The following is a 15,155-nucleotide window of genomic DNA, read 5'->3' on the forward strand; positions in this document are numbered from 1 at the left end:
TTAGTTTGTTACCAGGCCTCTGGAGAACTTTAGGACATGGTAAGGAGCTAATTTAGCCATTTAAATCAGCTGTGTTGGTTCAAGGACATCTAAAACCTGCAGGGACACCGGCCCTCGAGGCCTGGAGTTGCCCACCCCTGCTCTACATCTAGTCACTCTTGTCTCCACGTTCCCTCTGTCTCTCCAGTCTGTCTCAGTGTCAAGTCCACGTCCTTGTGAATGCCTCATGCTTCCTGTTTTATTTTGACAGTCTGTGTCCTATGTCAGCGTATTCTGCTTTGTTTCCTTATCTCATTATGTCAGATTAGCCCCAGCTGTGCTTCCCTCCTGTTTCCCATCCCCTTGTTACTCCCTGGTGTATTAAGCCCTGTGTTTTCCTCTATCTGTTGTCACGTCGTACCACTCCCATGTGCTGTCTGTGTGTCCTTCCTACCCCCAGTATTTCCTAGTTCTAGGTTCTGTGGTTTGAGTTTAATGTATCTAGTTTCCTGTACAAATACTGAGGTTCTCCAGCAATAAAGCTGCCATCTTTAGTTTACCCTTCTGTGTTCCGAGCCCTGCTTTTGGGTCCTCATCCTGCCTGCCACACAGCAGACAGTGACAATCTTCTTCCTATAAGAGGTCTGGAAGCAACTCCAAAAACAGACTAAAACAAGCTTAATAATAAAAGCCGAATGACTCAGTTGTATTTTATTCACCCATTTATTAATCTGTTGTCCATATGCATCCTGGTTCCTCTTCTGATACTACATTACAGGACTTAAAAGTATATAATATGTACAGAAAAATTTGGAGTTAGATATGTTTCAGCAAAATTATCTCTTTTACATGTTCATATTCATGCACTTGCTGTGGTAAAATAAATCTAGATAAGTATAACAGAAAACACTGCTTAGAAATATATTTGTATTTCAGCCAAGACAAACTACTAAGCTCTTTAAAAGAACTCTCGTTACACACTCTAGAGGTTTTAATCCGAAAGCAGGGGGTGAGGTTAAAACATGATAATACCGGGATTAATCTTGCCACCGTTTCACTCCTTTGACCAAGACAAGACATTTGTAAACGTTAAAGCCGAGGCAAACTCTTAAAAACAACTAATAAGCTGGACCATTTACAAGAGCGGATAATGATGAATGTTAGAGAAGTGAACTTTTGATTAGACTTAAATTTTTGGTGCCTGAATTGGAATGTTTGGAATATATACTAAATACATTGCAGATGAATCCCCTCAACTAATATCACTGAATGTGCCCTTGAGCAACCTGCTTTGCCTGCATTTGTGTCTATGGACCTACACATAATGTGCAGTAGAACAAAATTGCATTATATTAGAAAGTAAGCAGCATTAAGAAAACAAACCCCTAGATTGAAGTTTAAAAAAAAAAAAGCATTAAAAAAACAAACAAAACTATAGCATGGTTCTTTTTTGCTTTATTGCTTTGAGGCAGACAGTGTTTTATTTGTCCTGTTGTCGAGCCCCTTAGTTGGTAAGTTCCTGGTCCTGCCACTTGTTTCAATGAGATGTCTGCTTAGAAATAACATGGAACCTCAGGGTGAGGTAAGCAGTATGCATAACACTATTAAGGGTGAAGCAGGTGGCAAATGCAACAAAAGGAATCAATCTGCGAGCCATGTCAGTGTTCAGGTTGTTTTAGAACACCTCCTGCCAACTGCACGTTTACATATTCTGCTCTGTTGCGTTTTTTAGTGTTTTACCACTGTTGTCTACATTGTGGCTATTACATGCCCTTTTGTACCTCTTCTCTTTGTCCACCCCACTTGTTTCTCATCTCTTCCCTCTTGTTCTTAGGTGCAACTAGGCAGACTCTATATTTCAGTGCATGTTGAGACAAAGCTGGTAGTCCACCCTCCCTGTTTTTGTTACTTTTGACCAGCTTTCTCTCTTGGTGTGGTTGATCTTTGTTATGGTCTACATTTAAACATCTTTTCCTGATAAATTTAACCTTAGCTCTGTATTTTTTCTGTATTCTATCAGTATATTGCAGTCAGAGTCTTGCTGAGTTTCTCCTTTCCTGAGGCTGTTGCTCTAACAGGGGCAAGCAGACTCCTTGACTGCACCCACAATAGAAATAAAGCCATCCCGTTCTACTTGCGCCCGACTGTGAACCAATGTATCAATTAAACATCTCACAGTCTCCATGTCAACTACATTCATTATTATTTCATTATAACCGGAGCACCCCGACATCGACAGCTATTAAAGCATATATTACTCACAACTCCACCAGGACCATAAACTCATACAGAAGTCTTAATCTAATGCAAAACACTACTATAGAACATGCACCAAATTATAACAGCAACATTTTTCAAGATTTTTTTTTTTTTTTTTTTGCAGCTGCCTCACGTAGTACACGAAGCAGTGTAATAAGTGACTCATTTAACATTTAACAGTGCATCTACATGTGCCAATTCTAACCTTTTGGTGAGTGTGAATAAAAAAAAAAAGTTTGGTGAAATAAAACAAAACCTGTTCTGCTAATGAAGAGAGAAAAAAGCATGTAAAACTCATTAAACTTGATAATTATATACAGCAAATTAGAGCAAAAACTATTAAGTTAAAGAATTGTGCAAATTTACAATGGGGATCTAGTGTTTGCTAGATAAAGTAAGCTTAAGGCTTTCTATGTTTGATCCCATATTGTTGACAGTATGTGAATGTTTACCAGTGAATCCTAAATGTGTCAGTATGAACCAGTTAGGGTACAAAATCTATTGAGCATTAACAGTATTTAAGGCATATATAAAATATTAGGCAGATGCCTAATATTTTGCAAGTGCCTCATATCCTGCAATAACCCATCCGATCAGTCAGAGCATGGACACAGGACCCAAGCAGACATCCTGTGGTGTCTTCAGAGGGCATGCTGCTTAACTTTGGGTGATTGTGGGTTGCTTGATGGAGACTCAGTTAGAAGGATTGGGTTCTTTTTGATGCTGCTTAAGTGCTCATGTTAAGTTTTTTTGTGGTTTTGGTTTTAGTTTTTTTTTTTACTGGGTAAGTATTTTGTTTTCAATTCTGGGGCTTATTCTGGGAATCAGATTTTTTTTCCTGCATTTTTGAAATGGATACTAGGTCACCTTGCCCACTTGACATCCTTCTCTTTTACAGCAGAGACCGTCATGCTTGAGCTCATCTCACTGTTGCTAACTTTAGCAGATTTTTAAAAAATTTTTTTACAGTATCCTACTGCTTAGCAAAGATATCAGCCAATGACATGATGGTACAGGAACCATGCCCCCTCTGCGCCAACAAACATACACACTCCCCACGCCTTGGGTAAGTGAGCAGTGAAGCCTCAGATAGTGATCATTTTGAAAGTAAATACAGCCAAACACAGCAAAGACATTTTTAACTCATATTTTTGGTGATTTTGTTGTACAAGAGTCACAGTCAGTGTAAAATTTTGATTTATCTTCTGTTTTTACCATTAAAGCTATGAAGCCCAACAAGTTGTATTAAGAAGAAGATATATGGTTTGTCAAAAGAATAGTACAATTCACCAGTCTGTGATTTTAATGTTGTGAGTGACTGTGGAATACATTGCTAAAAATGTATCTGCACTAACTAGAATAGTAAGCAACTTAAGATGAAGACTATCAAGACCACAGTCACATAGACACTCCGCTATCATTCTTTTCCTGCATTATGATACAAATACAAATTATAATGCTGATACCATAACATCTATTATCAGCCAATCCTGACCAATATCATCAACAAGTAAATCTGATCACCGTCTTGTTCACAAACGAACAGACAGTTAGACATCTACAGACAAATCCTGGAGCTGCTATAGTCATAACATTACTCCTGACACATGAACAGCATCCACAATGCCTTCACTGGGACATGGGGAAAATCCCTGAATCATAGAGCTACATTAAAATAAGACTCATTTTGATACAATATGCAAAATACCATCATCCGAGCCCGCATTGTCATTCATTATTTCAGTCTCACTGGTTTGGCTCCAGAAAGGCTTAAATAATGAATGAATGAATGATAATGAATCCAGAAAGGTCACTTCATGACATCAGGTTTCAAGTCTTGATGTGCACCATGACAGCATCAGAAAAAAACAAAACTGAATTAGACACTGAATTTGTTAATATACAGTTAGTAGGGGTGCAACGATACACAAAATTCACGGTTCGGTTCGGTTCGATACTTTGGTGTCACGGTTCGATATTTTTTCGATACAAAAAAATGTTCATGCTTTTTTAATTTGTCATTTATTAAAATTATAAATATATATTTTAACTCAAACGTACAGTTTTTAAATGTAATGTTGCTGAAACAACAAAGTAATAAAAAAAAAAAATCTATTTGATCGAGAAATCACTCATCTTTGGAAAAGAGAGTTTATTACAGAGAAATGGCTCTTTCCAAAATAAAAGCTATACTATAAGCTTCTTCTGGGGTATACTCTCAGCAGCATATTAAACATATCAGGTCCCCATAAGGAAAATCATGTGCTAACGGCTGTCTAAATGACTCGGGTAAAGTTTGTAGCATGCGTGCTTGTTGTTTTTGTCTGCTTCCACTTGTCTTTGCACTAGGGTGATGTCAGAGTAAATGTGCAGTCATATTCGTTGTGTTCCCACTAGTGCTGTCAGCGTTAATCTCGTTGAAATGACGTTAACGCCACAACACGGCAAATCTCCGTTAATGAGCTACCGCGGATAACGCGCTAACTGCGCTAAAGCACTAGTTCCCACCCATGTAATTGAGCATTGCGTGGCACATCCGACACACTGTTTTACTTTTGTCCATGACGCGCTTACCATCAGGGTTATACGTCACATGAAGATCAAAATAGTTCCAAAGGCCAGATCTGAATGAGGGTGGGGGAGGTTCAAGTTGCCATGTTGCAACGAGCTTAGCTTCTGTCTTGCTAGCTTGTGCTGCGCTCAGTGGATCTGCGCTGACAGTGCAGCCTAGGCGGAGTAGTCGAACACAGATCCACTGAGCGCTCAACACAGACAGCATCGTCAGAAGAAAAGTTGATCAAATAAATTAAAAATTTTGTATTATTCGATACATATGCATACCGAACCTAAAGCACTGTATCGGACGGTTCAATATCGATAAGAGTATTGTTGCACCCCTAACAGTTAGGTGTGTAAGTATTTGAAGAATAAGACAAGTTTTCTACTTTTGCCTCTGTACACCACTACAGTAGATTTTAAATCAAACAATCCAGATATAACTACATTTTAAATTTCAGCTTTAAAGGTTCCAATGGAATAAAATTCCATTGCATTGTGAGGTTTTTATGACATTCAAGCCTTAAACTAAAGTAGGTAACTAATGGTAGCTGACCTTAAAAGGTGTCCAGTCTCCTCATTGCTTAGGTCTTCCTATATTAGTGCTAAGCAGAGTATAATAGCGTGTGGTAAAAACACGTTAGATGTGATGCTGTTCGTAGCAAAAAGCACTATGATTTTTAAATTGAGGCTGTAATTGAAGTAACTGAAGCCCCTGCCCCAAATAAATAAACAAACAAAATGAAACCTGGATGAGTTGGACTACCTGTGCAACCTCTGTAGGGTCCAGGTGCTCACCTCATACCACTAGCAGTGTTGGGAAGGTTACTTTTAAAATGTATTCCATTACAGAATACATGCCCCAAAATGTATTTTGTAACATATTGAAGGTTTACCTATAGTTGAATACTTCCATTTCACTATGCATTTCACAAGTATTCTGAATACTTTGGATTACTTAATATATTATCATGCTTTTTACAACTACCTGAATGTACTATTGCTGTGATTTATTACTGTTACTGAAGGTTCGCGGCTCCGAACCGTAGTAAAGGGACCTCTGGCTGATAGGTCGGGTTTGTGTCAGGCTTGTAGCCAAAAACTAGCTTTACTTTGTTGTCTGGGTCAACTTTGCTAGTGAGAGACAGAGAGAGGCGTTGAAAGGCTGCTCCAAGGAACTTATTGTTTCGGAGGAAAACACGAACACGGTGTGGTGTACAGTCGAGTCTTAATAGTTTACTTACAGCTGGGCTCATCAGGCACTCTTCTTGGCTGCAGTGGTTATTATTATATTTACATGCTTCCAGCTCCCGTTTTTGCTCGATGACAACTTGTACTTTTCCTTTTTCTCCCTCCTTGCTCACAGACTCATAACGTGTATGGCAGTCCATTCTCCCTGCAGCACGGACTACACTGCCCATGAGGCTACATTCTTTAGAGCTATACCTGTAGCATTCTGCTTATTAGCTTAGCACAACAACAAAAAGGCGCTCTCTCACCCAGGAAACAGAGAGCGTCACCCTGTAACCATGGCAACCGTAACGCTGCCACCTGGAACAACAGAACATAGCTGTCAAACAAAACCCAAACAGTCCTGACCCGCCACAATATGAAACAGGAAAGTACCGCCATGTAATCCATTTATTTCAACAAAGTAACTGTATTCTAAAGACCACCTTTTTAAACGGTAACTGTAACGGAATACAGTTACTCATATTTTGTATTTTAAATACTTAACGGCGGTACATGTATTCCGTTACTCCCCAACACTGACCACTAGTGATGCTCAAATCCTTTCATTTTAAAAAAAAAAAAAAATCAGTGTATCAAAGAAGGGTTAAGTGACAGCAAATAAATAAGTAAGTAAAAGTTTATTTATATATCACCTTTCAACATAAAAATCACAAAGTGCTTCACAGAAGCTAAAACATAAAAATAAAAATCAACCAAAAGCAAGTTTAAAAAGATGAGTTTTTAGCTATACTGAAAATACTCAAAATTTAGACTTCAAATTAGTAAATTAACACTTTCATGTTTTTCCATCAGTCTAAGAACTGAAAGTGTAGTGAATACTTCAAACAACCATGTCCACACAGGAATAAGAATTTGCTACCAATCATAACTGTTAGCGTCAGTGTTCTTAGGTCTGATGGAAATCAAATGCTGAGGGAGAACAATGAATTTTGAAAATGTTAATGTCCAGTTTATAACCAATAGTAGTATGGGGTATGTGTTTCTCTCATTTCATGTCATTCTAAGTGCTTGAGTGCAGCTAAACTCAGCTGGGTTTCTGTTTCATTCATTTGCATCTGTTTGTGTCTCTCCTCCGCTCTTTCCTTCTCTCCTTAATACAGCCGAATTCACACTAAACCTGTTGTCATATAAATATTTCTTTTCTGATCCTGTGAACACAATGAAATATGGACTTTACCACAGTCCATTAACCATAGGAAAAACTGCTAACACACAAGCCACTTGCCAAGCTGCTACTCTGTACAGCTGAAATCAGGATTTTGACACACTGACAAAGTCTTTATCCACATGTTTAAAACAACAACCGTGTTGAGAAATTTGCTACATTTAAAAGCAAAACAATCAGTCACATTTAGAATAAACACTTTTTTTTTTATTCAGGCCTGTGTAATCTACTCTTGAGCAGCACTGTTCCTTTTGGCTGGTCCTTGCTGTTCTTCCTTAAATGAACTGTTAGAAATGCAAACCAGTACCAGTCATGTTTCAGAAAAAATAACATTATCATTATTTGTTGCAATATTAAAAATATATGTGAAACTTCAATTGTGTATTCTGGGGACGGACGAGACTAACATTAATATGTTTTAAAGTGGTAGAATATGTGGCTTTTAACCAAGGGGTTGCACCTATTTATTTTCCACTGACCGACATTTTTAGAGGTTTAAAAGTGATTAGACAAAGATAGTTTGAAATATAACACACTAAATGCATAAAATAATTCCATATTTTATTTTATATAATATTAAATAAATATCATTATTAAAAAAAAGCATTTTAATCCTTGCAGTCAATGACTGCTTGAAGTTTAGATCCCATGGACATCCCCAAATTCTGCTTTTTCCCCAAAGACGCTCTGCTAGGCCACGTCACTGCAGCCAGCAGCAGTTGCAGCTTGTTTGTGGGTCTTTCTGCCTTCAGTTTTGTCTTCAGTAACTGAAATTATAGTTACTCTTTGCAAAACTCTTGGGTTGCTTTTGCAGTAAGCTTATTTATTCATGGTAACCTGATCAGATTTGCAGGATTGCAGTACTTTTAAATGTTTTTTTTTGACAAAGTCTAATCTGACTTTTTTGTTCTTAATGTAAAAACTAGTTTTCACCTTGCTATAAAACTGTTTCTTTGGACTCTCTAGATTGTAGAACTTGACAGTGAGTGTTCTTGACTTGTGAAATTGTTGTGCAGGGGTTTTTCTTAACAAACTTTAGTTGTCTTTTGTGGTCTTTCAGTCTTTTTGATATTCCCGAGTTCTCCAGTATATGGTAAATCGGGTTCTAATATAACGCTTTTCAGCTCTACCTGAGTACTCACAACGTGCCTCAGTCACCCAGTTATATAAACACTTTTTATTCTATGCTTTGTAGGGGTTACCTAACTTGGGGTTAGTGTCTTGTATAAACATGGATGTAGACTGGAACAGTCAGGGATCGAACCAACAACCTTCCAATTAAGAGATGACCTGCTTTGCCTCCTTCACTGCATCAACATTTCTATGTATGTTATACTGCGAGTTCCAGGGAACAGCTACCAATAAGTATAAATGTGGCACTAACATCCAGAGGTTTCATTCGTTTACCTTCTTCACTGAATTCAAACAACCGTCCATTTACGTTTGAGCCTCTGCCAATGGGGGACTAGAAAAACAGCTGTAATTTCTGGACAGTAAACCTTGTTTATTAATCTTAAATCTTCAACTTAAAAAAGATCACTGTTTGCTGTAGATTCCACTGTATACAGGGCAAAATTAGAAGGAAAAAAATCTGTCACTAAAAATTCTAATCGAGTGACACATTGTAGGGTTTATCCTACAATATAAAGCGCCTTGAGGCAACTGTTTTTGTGATCTGGCACTGTATAAATAAAACTGAATTGAAATTGAATTAATGGAAGTAGTTTTTTTTTTTTTTTTTAAAGAAAGGCATATTTTTTCCACTCTAATCAGTCTCAGCTTCAACTCAATCTCACGTTGATGGAGAAAGGTGTAAATTTAACAAAAGCAACATGAATGTTCCCAATCAGTGTGCTGTTGTTTTTGATTAGAACTACAGGCAATGTGTATGGAACAATAGTGCTAATGAACATTCCCAAAGATCAGAGATGACATGCTCGCATTACAAAGCTTTCTCCACTGAGTAATAATAATATATATTTCTAACCATAATTTACTTTTGTTTTAAATTCTATTTTCATTTCGTGGTCTTGAGGAAATCCAAGCAGAAATCTATGCAAATGAAATGATTTCAATGATAGTTCACAATCTTCTTGCAAAACCACTTGTTATTTCACTTAATTCAGAAGTATGACCAGGTGTCCCCCCACCCTTTTTTTCCAACATCATAATGTCTGCTGCGAGCAACTACAGTTAAGATGTGGTAATTTGCCCTGTTAACATACTGGCACAATTCCATAAATCAAAAGTTGGTATTTACAAATATTTTTGCTAATCCGTTTTATATCTATGCTATGCCCTAAAGTCGCAATAAGCTGCTACCTCTTGTGGTACCACGGGTTTATGTGAAATCATGATTAATGCAGCTAAAGTTATTTTGGCAGTCTTGAAATCATGACTACCAAACTACGAAAATATTATTTCTACCCACTTTCTTCTCATGCACAATTACAAAGAATAGCTAGAGTTAACTAAAATTTTATGTCTAAGAATCATGGCAGTTGAGCCCCTCTCCAGCTCTAGGTCTACCCTTTAGGTTACATGTAAATGTTATTTTAAAACAAAAAACACAAATTTCTAAAAGTAAAATTCAAGCATTTAAATGTCCCTCTGCATTTGTTCTGTACACATATTTAATCAATTCAATTTTATTTATATAGCACCAAATCACAACGCCTCATCACGCCTCAAAGCACTTACTTTATTTTATTTAAATGTCAGCTTTCAAAGCCACCAATAATGATAATAACAATAACAACAACTAATAATAATCATCCAGCCTAATTCAACATAAAAATGCAAAGTATGCTTGGAGGCTCACCACTTAAAATGTGTTATTTTAAATGAGCACAGAGGGGAAAAAATAAAATTTTAATCAAAACAGTTTTTATAATTTTGTATAATTAAAGAAAAATATCTAAATTTGTTCTTAAAATAAATTTAATTTTTCAGACCTACACAATACACATACACATATGCATATGTATATAATTTGTGTGTATACACACACACACACACACACACACACACACACACACACACACACACACACACACTTGCATATACAATACTTACATATAAAACTCTTCACTGTTATTTCTTTATATTTTGCTTCTAAAAAAAACCCACATGTGCATAATGCATTATTATGCATAGTGAAATGGAAGTATTCAACTATAGGTAAACCTTCAAGCTTTGCTAATTTATAAAGTTTTATGTTCTAATATACTCAACTGACGTTTTAAAATCCTACTGTAAAAACAAAGTAGATGTTTCCATTACTGCCGAGTGACATCGAGGTAAGAGGTACTTCACGTTAAATTGACTTCAACAGATTCGAGCTCATTTTATCCTGGCCTTTGGCACTGAAGTGTCTGTTGTTAATAAAAAAAAAAAAGCAACAGCTTTCTGTCACTTGATCTGAAATCTGAGTGACTACTTTACATAACAGACGTATAACTTCTTAAAAATAGAAAACTGCACTCCTGTGAACACTCTCCTATTACCCTAACAGATTTTTGAAAAAGGCATAGAATTAATAGATTGTGATAAAGCACGCCGAGTTTCATCCTGACTTCACTAGGTCTTCCCACACACAATTATCTCTTCTGTACATTCTGTTCATCCTTTCTACCACCTAGCATTGCTTTCTAAAGTCTCTGGCTGCCACTATTCACCCCTCAATGGTTTTAATTGTCCCGATGACCTCAATCAAAAGACAATTACCAAAGGGAAGAGGAGCACAGGCAATTATTGTCTTCACCATGAGATAGTGCACACCTGAATGGAGCTACCTCCTTTCACAGTGTTAAAATTACATGTGCTGCCTGGCTGTTGTGATGAAAAAGGGAGAATTAAGTGTGTGCCTGAAATACTTATATGTCCTTAGAGAAGACTGAATCTGAGAACATACTGACACTTTAAAGCCAAATGAGCAAAGTGGCACACATATATGAAGACATGTAAAAGAATTCAGGCCAATTCTTTTACATGAGAGGCATCAACCATACAGACATTTTTCATTTTGACATTGCCTTCCTATTAAGTAAATAGCTTTTTTTTTTTTTTTTTTTTAGAATTTGGCAGTCTGGTGATAACTATGCAAATAATGATTACAGTAAAAATGTGATACATTCCACAAACTTACATCATCATGAAATGAATGCACTGAATGTTAAAATCCACCATTGTTTTAAAAATCAGTGCGAAGATGCATACTGAGGCTGTTCAAATGTCTGTTTTTGGACTGAGAAAGCAGTAAGCTGCAAGTGGTTATCGTCTCTGCAGCTGCTGTGATACACAGGAAGCAAAGAGTACCATTTTGGTTTTTTTAGGAGAATACTGACAATGTATTATACATATTTTTTTTTTTTAAAAGTTTAAGTTTAAGGAAAATATATTTGACAAAGTATGACAAAGTTAAACTTAATGCAATACAACCAGTACAATCACATATTATTCCTATATTGTATTGTGGCAGATAATCATTGTTTTCAATGTTATTTTAATGTTGGAGTTACTACAGAGCCCATCTAGAGATTAAAATGACCTTCAGCAGATATTTGCAAGGAAGCACGTAGCATCAAGAAGCCTGCCAAGTAAGGCAAAAACACTAATCAGGATTTCTGATCTGGATTATTTAACATGCGTATTCATAATAAGCACAGTAGTGTAGTTTTAAGTATACTGTCACCCCACAGCAACAAGGTTATGCTTCAAAGCAACCTGCTGGCTGGGGCCTTTCTGTGTTGAGTTTTCATGTTCTTCCTGTGACTGTGGGATTTTTCCCAGGTACTTTTGCTCTCTCCCACAGTGCAAAGACATGCTTGTTAAGTTCCCTGGTGATTTTAAATTGGCCACAGGTGTGAATCTGAGCATGACTGGTTGTCTGTCTGGGTTTTGTGATGGACTTGCAACATGGCCAGGATGTACCTTGCACCTCACCCTATGACTTATCCCACTCACCTGCCTCCCCATTATGGATAGATGGATGAATGATTCATGAAGTTAACAAACATCATTAAAAGGGAATGACATCAAACTTTAAATATAATTCAAATGAAAAAACAATACGTGGAAAACAAAAGAAATAATGGAAGGTAGTGGGGGGAAATAGTGATAGTTAGTTAGACACTATCTATGCGTTTTGTTTTGTTTTTTTTACTGTAAAGCTTGTCCTGCAAGGCCAGCCATCAGTCCCTGTTGAACTGCCATAACTTCAAATCTGCAAGTACAGATGGGGCCAAAGAGAGCCTCAGGTGACTGTAGACCCAGGTAGATCAACATGGCAGCTACAGGCTGAACATCACTGAGTCAAAGCAAAAGGCCAGCTGTTGCGCTCCACATAAAGCAGTCTGGATAAAAGACCCTGAGAGATCCAGAGGCCAGAACAATACATGTAAACATTAAAAATCTGTCCAAGGTTCACACAGAAACTCTGAGTTTTACTTCATGAACACATAACCACACATGCATGTTAACAACCATTTAAATATTGTCATATTCATGACATCTCCTCTTTAAAGCAGGCACCATTTCTAAATACATTTGTGTTCAGACTTTAAAACAATTCAACAGCTAAAAGTGGAAAGTTTTTGTCATTTTGTGCTTGGTAGGCTATTTTATGAATTTTCCATCTGTAATACTGCAAAACAAGAGTAGAGTGATAATGGTAAGGACACCAGAATACCTTTAATGTTGTGAATGATGTGTTAACCTCCAGCAATAGCCTGAATGCCAACACCTGAGTCTAATCAAGCCAACTCTAATTTGGCTGACTGGATCAAAATAGCACCTGGTGATTTCTTTTTGCTGTTCTGCATAGGCCTGAACCACCTCATTTAGTTCATTACAAAGAATAGTTATGTGGGTTTTACAAGCCCAGTGGGAGACCAGTCTTAAGTTAACATCCCTCAATCAAAGCGCCAGGGTTTTAGGCAAAACCTGACCATTAAAGTTGCTAATGTACCATATTAGCCTTCTGGTCCTGTTAGCCATTTTGACTCATAAATAAACAAATTGAGAAAAAAAATACAAAGTAAAAGACAAAGTAAACAAAGAGCTGTCTTCAAGATATATTTTTACTTATGTAGCAACAACTAAAACATATTAAGTTATGTCCACCAACTAATGTAGGCTAGATTATACCTTGCTATATAAAAAGGTCATCTTCATCCTGGTGAAAACCTTTGTTCCCTCGATCAAAATGAAAGCTGAGTCATAAATATGTTAATTTCCTTCAAATAAGACTGTTGCTTCAGAAAGAACTGTTATAGTGGCAGGGTAAACCCTTCATCGTTAAACTGTAAGACTTGACAAATTTGTCATGTTAATGATTTTCAACTCAATTTTCCAAAAAGATATACTCTCTGCGCATTCTAGGCCATTTGAAATGTATTCCCCTGTCTCCCACTTCTCTGAGTGGTGCACATTTCTCAAGGGATCTTTGAACATGTCATATTTATAAGGTTCAGTAAGATAAAGAGAGCCTGTTTTCCTGTTTATCTTTTTGCTTTTATGCTAGTAAGTTATACTGATAAAAGTCTTGCTTTAGCTCACACTGTGTTTTTAGCAGCGAGGTGAACAACAAAATACAAAAACATTCAAGTTTTCTTTGTGAATTCAGTCAGTGTGGTGCCTTTTCAGGCCTTCTATTAAGAAAGTAAAGCAATTGAAAAATAAAGGTAAAGATTTTTTTTTTTTTGGCTGAGGTTAGTGTGAATGATTATATTTAAGAAAAAAAAAACATCAGCAGTGTCTAACCTTGTAAAGGATGTATTTCATGAGTAAATGGCTCTAACAGCATTTTGATCTCCAGTTTTTTAAAAAACATTCCCAAAGGGAGTTTTAAATCCTAATCAAACTGCAAAGTCAACACATTTTAGAATGAACAGCATAGACACCCATCAACGGATCTTCACAAAATTTCCTGATGAATGTAAAATGAGTGTTCAACTATATATTAGTTGAAAAAGTTACTATTTTGATGTAAAATGCACCAACTCTAATGAATGTTGGAAATCTAGTGTCTTATCTATGAATTCCAGCTCTACCATCCATCTAGATGACAGTATAACAAAGGTCATATTGAAATAGTGTCAAAGACTCCTTTTAGCCCTGAATGTTTTAATTAGCGCTGTGCCATATCATATCATCTGCAATCCTACTGGTATATTTCTTTAAATTTAAGTGTAATATTACAATATCAATAATATAGTGCTACCATGTGTTTATGTTCCCCAGCACACATGATAATCGGTCAGGTCTAGGCACATCTGACAGTGAGAGCCACATGGTAGCCTCTCATTATGATTTAGTAAAAATGGAGCTACTTCAACAACCTCCTGCAAAGCACATTACTAAAAAAAATGCAAGAATATTGTCCTTCATTTTATTTGCACTAATAAATGCTGCTACCTGGAAGCTGCAATTACTGATAAGATGTTGGCAAATTTCCTTGAAATAGCCTCAAAATGATATCATGCTATGTCGCTCACCCCAAACTATAATTACTGCTTTCATTTGTTTAGAGTTGCTGATTCGAGACAATCAAGGAGACAGCTGAACTCTAAAAACTTTTAAAACGTCTTGAACAAAAAATATGTCCAATTAATTTTCAAGTTCATGTAATAATGATAATAATAATAATGGATTGCATTTATATAGCACTTTTGAAGACCCTCAAAGCGCTTTACAATACCACTATTCATTCACTCTCACATTCACACACGGGTGAAGGCAAGCTACATTGCAGCCACAGTTGCCCTGGGGCAGACTGACAGAGGCGAGGCTGCCATATCGCGCCATCGGCCCCTCTGGCCATGACCGGTAGGTGAACTGTCTTGCCCAAGGACACAACGACCGAGACTATCCGGGGCTCGAACCGGCAACCTTCCGATTACAAGACGAACACCCAACTCTTGAGCCACGATCGCCCTACAGC

At 36.9% G+C, this 15,155-nt stretch overlaps 1 protein-coding gene across 3 annotated transcripts in view; it reads right to left on the bottom strand.

The window, feature by feature from the left end:
- cntn5 (contactin 5) overlaps nt 1–15,155 on the bottom strand; it is a 120,848-nt gene that overhangs the window by 93,474 nt on the left and 12,219 nt on the right. Inside the window, exon 1 of one of the 3 annotated variants that reach the window (XM_085131035.1) lies at nt 4,813–7,811. The exons of the other annotated variants lie outside the window; for them this stretch is intronic. The gene's annotated coding sequence lies outside the window, so the exon portion shown is untranslated. Of the gene's footprint in view, nt 1–4,812; nt 7,812–15,155 lie in introns of those variants that run through there. 3 annotated transcript variants of the gene reach the window in all.

Source organism: Neolamprologus multifasciatus, chromosome 14 (genome assembly GCF_963576455.1).
Source record: "Neolamprologus multifasciatus chromosome 14, fNeoMul1.2, whole genome shotgun sequence".
Classification (NCBI taxonomy): domain Eukaryota; kingdom Metazoa; phylum Chordata; class Actinopteri; order Cichliformes; family Cichlidae; genus Neolamprologus; species Neolamprologus multifasciatus.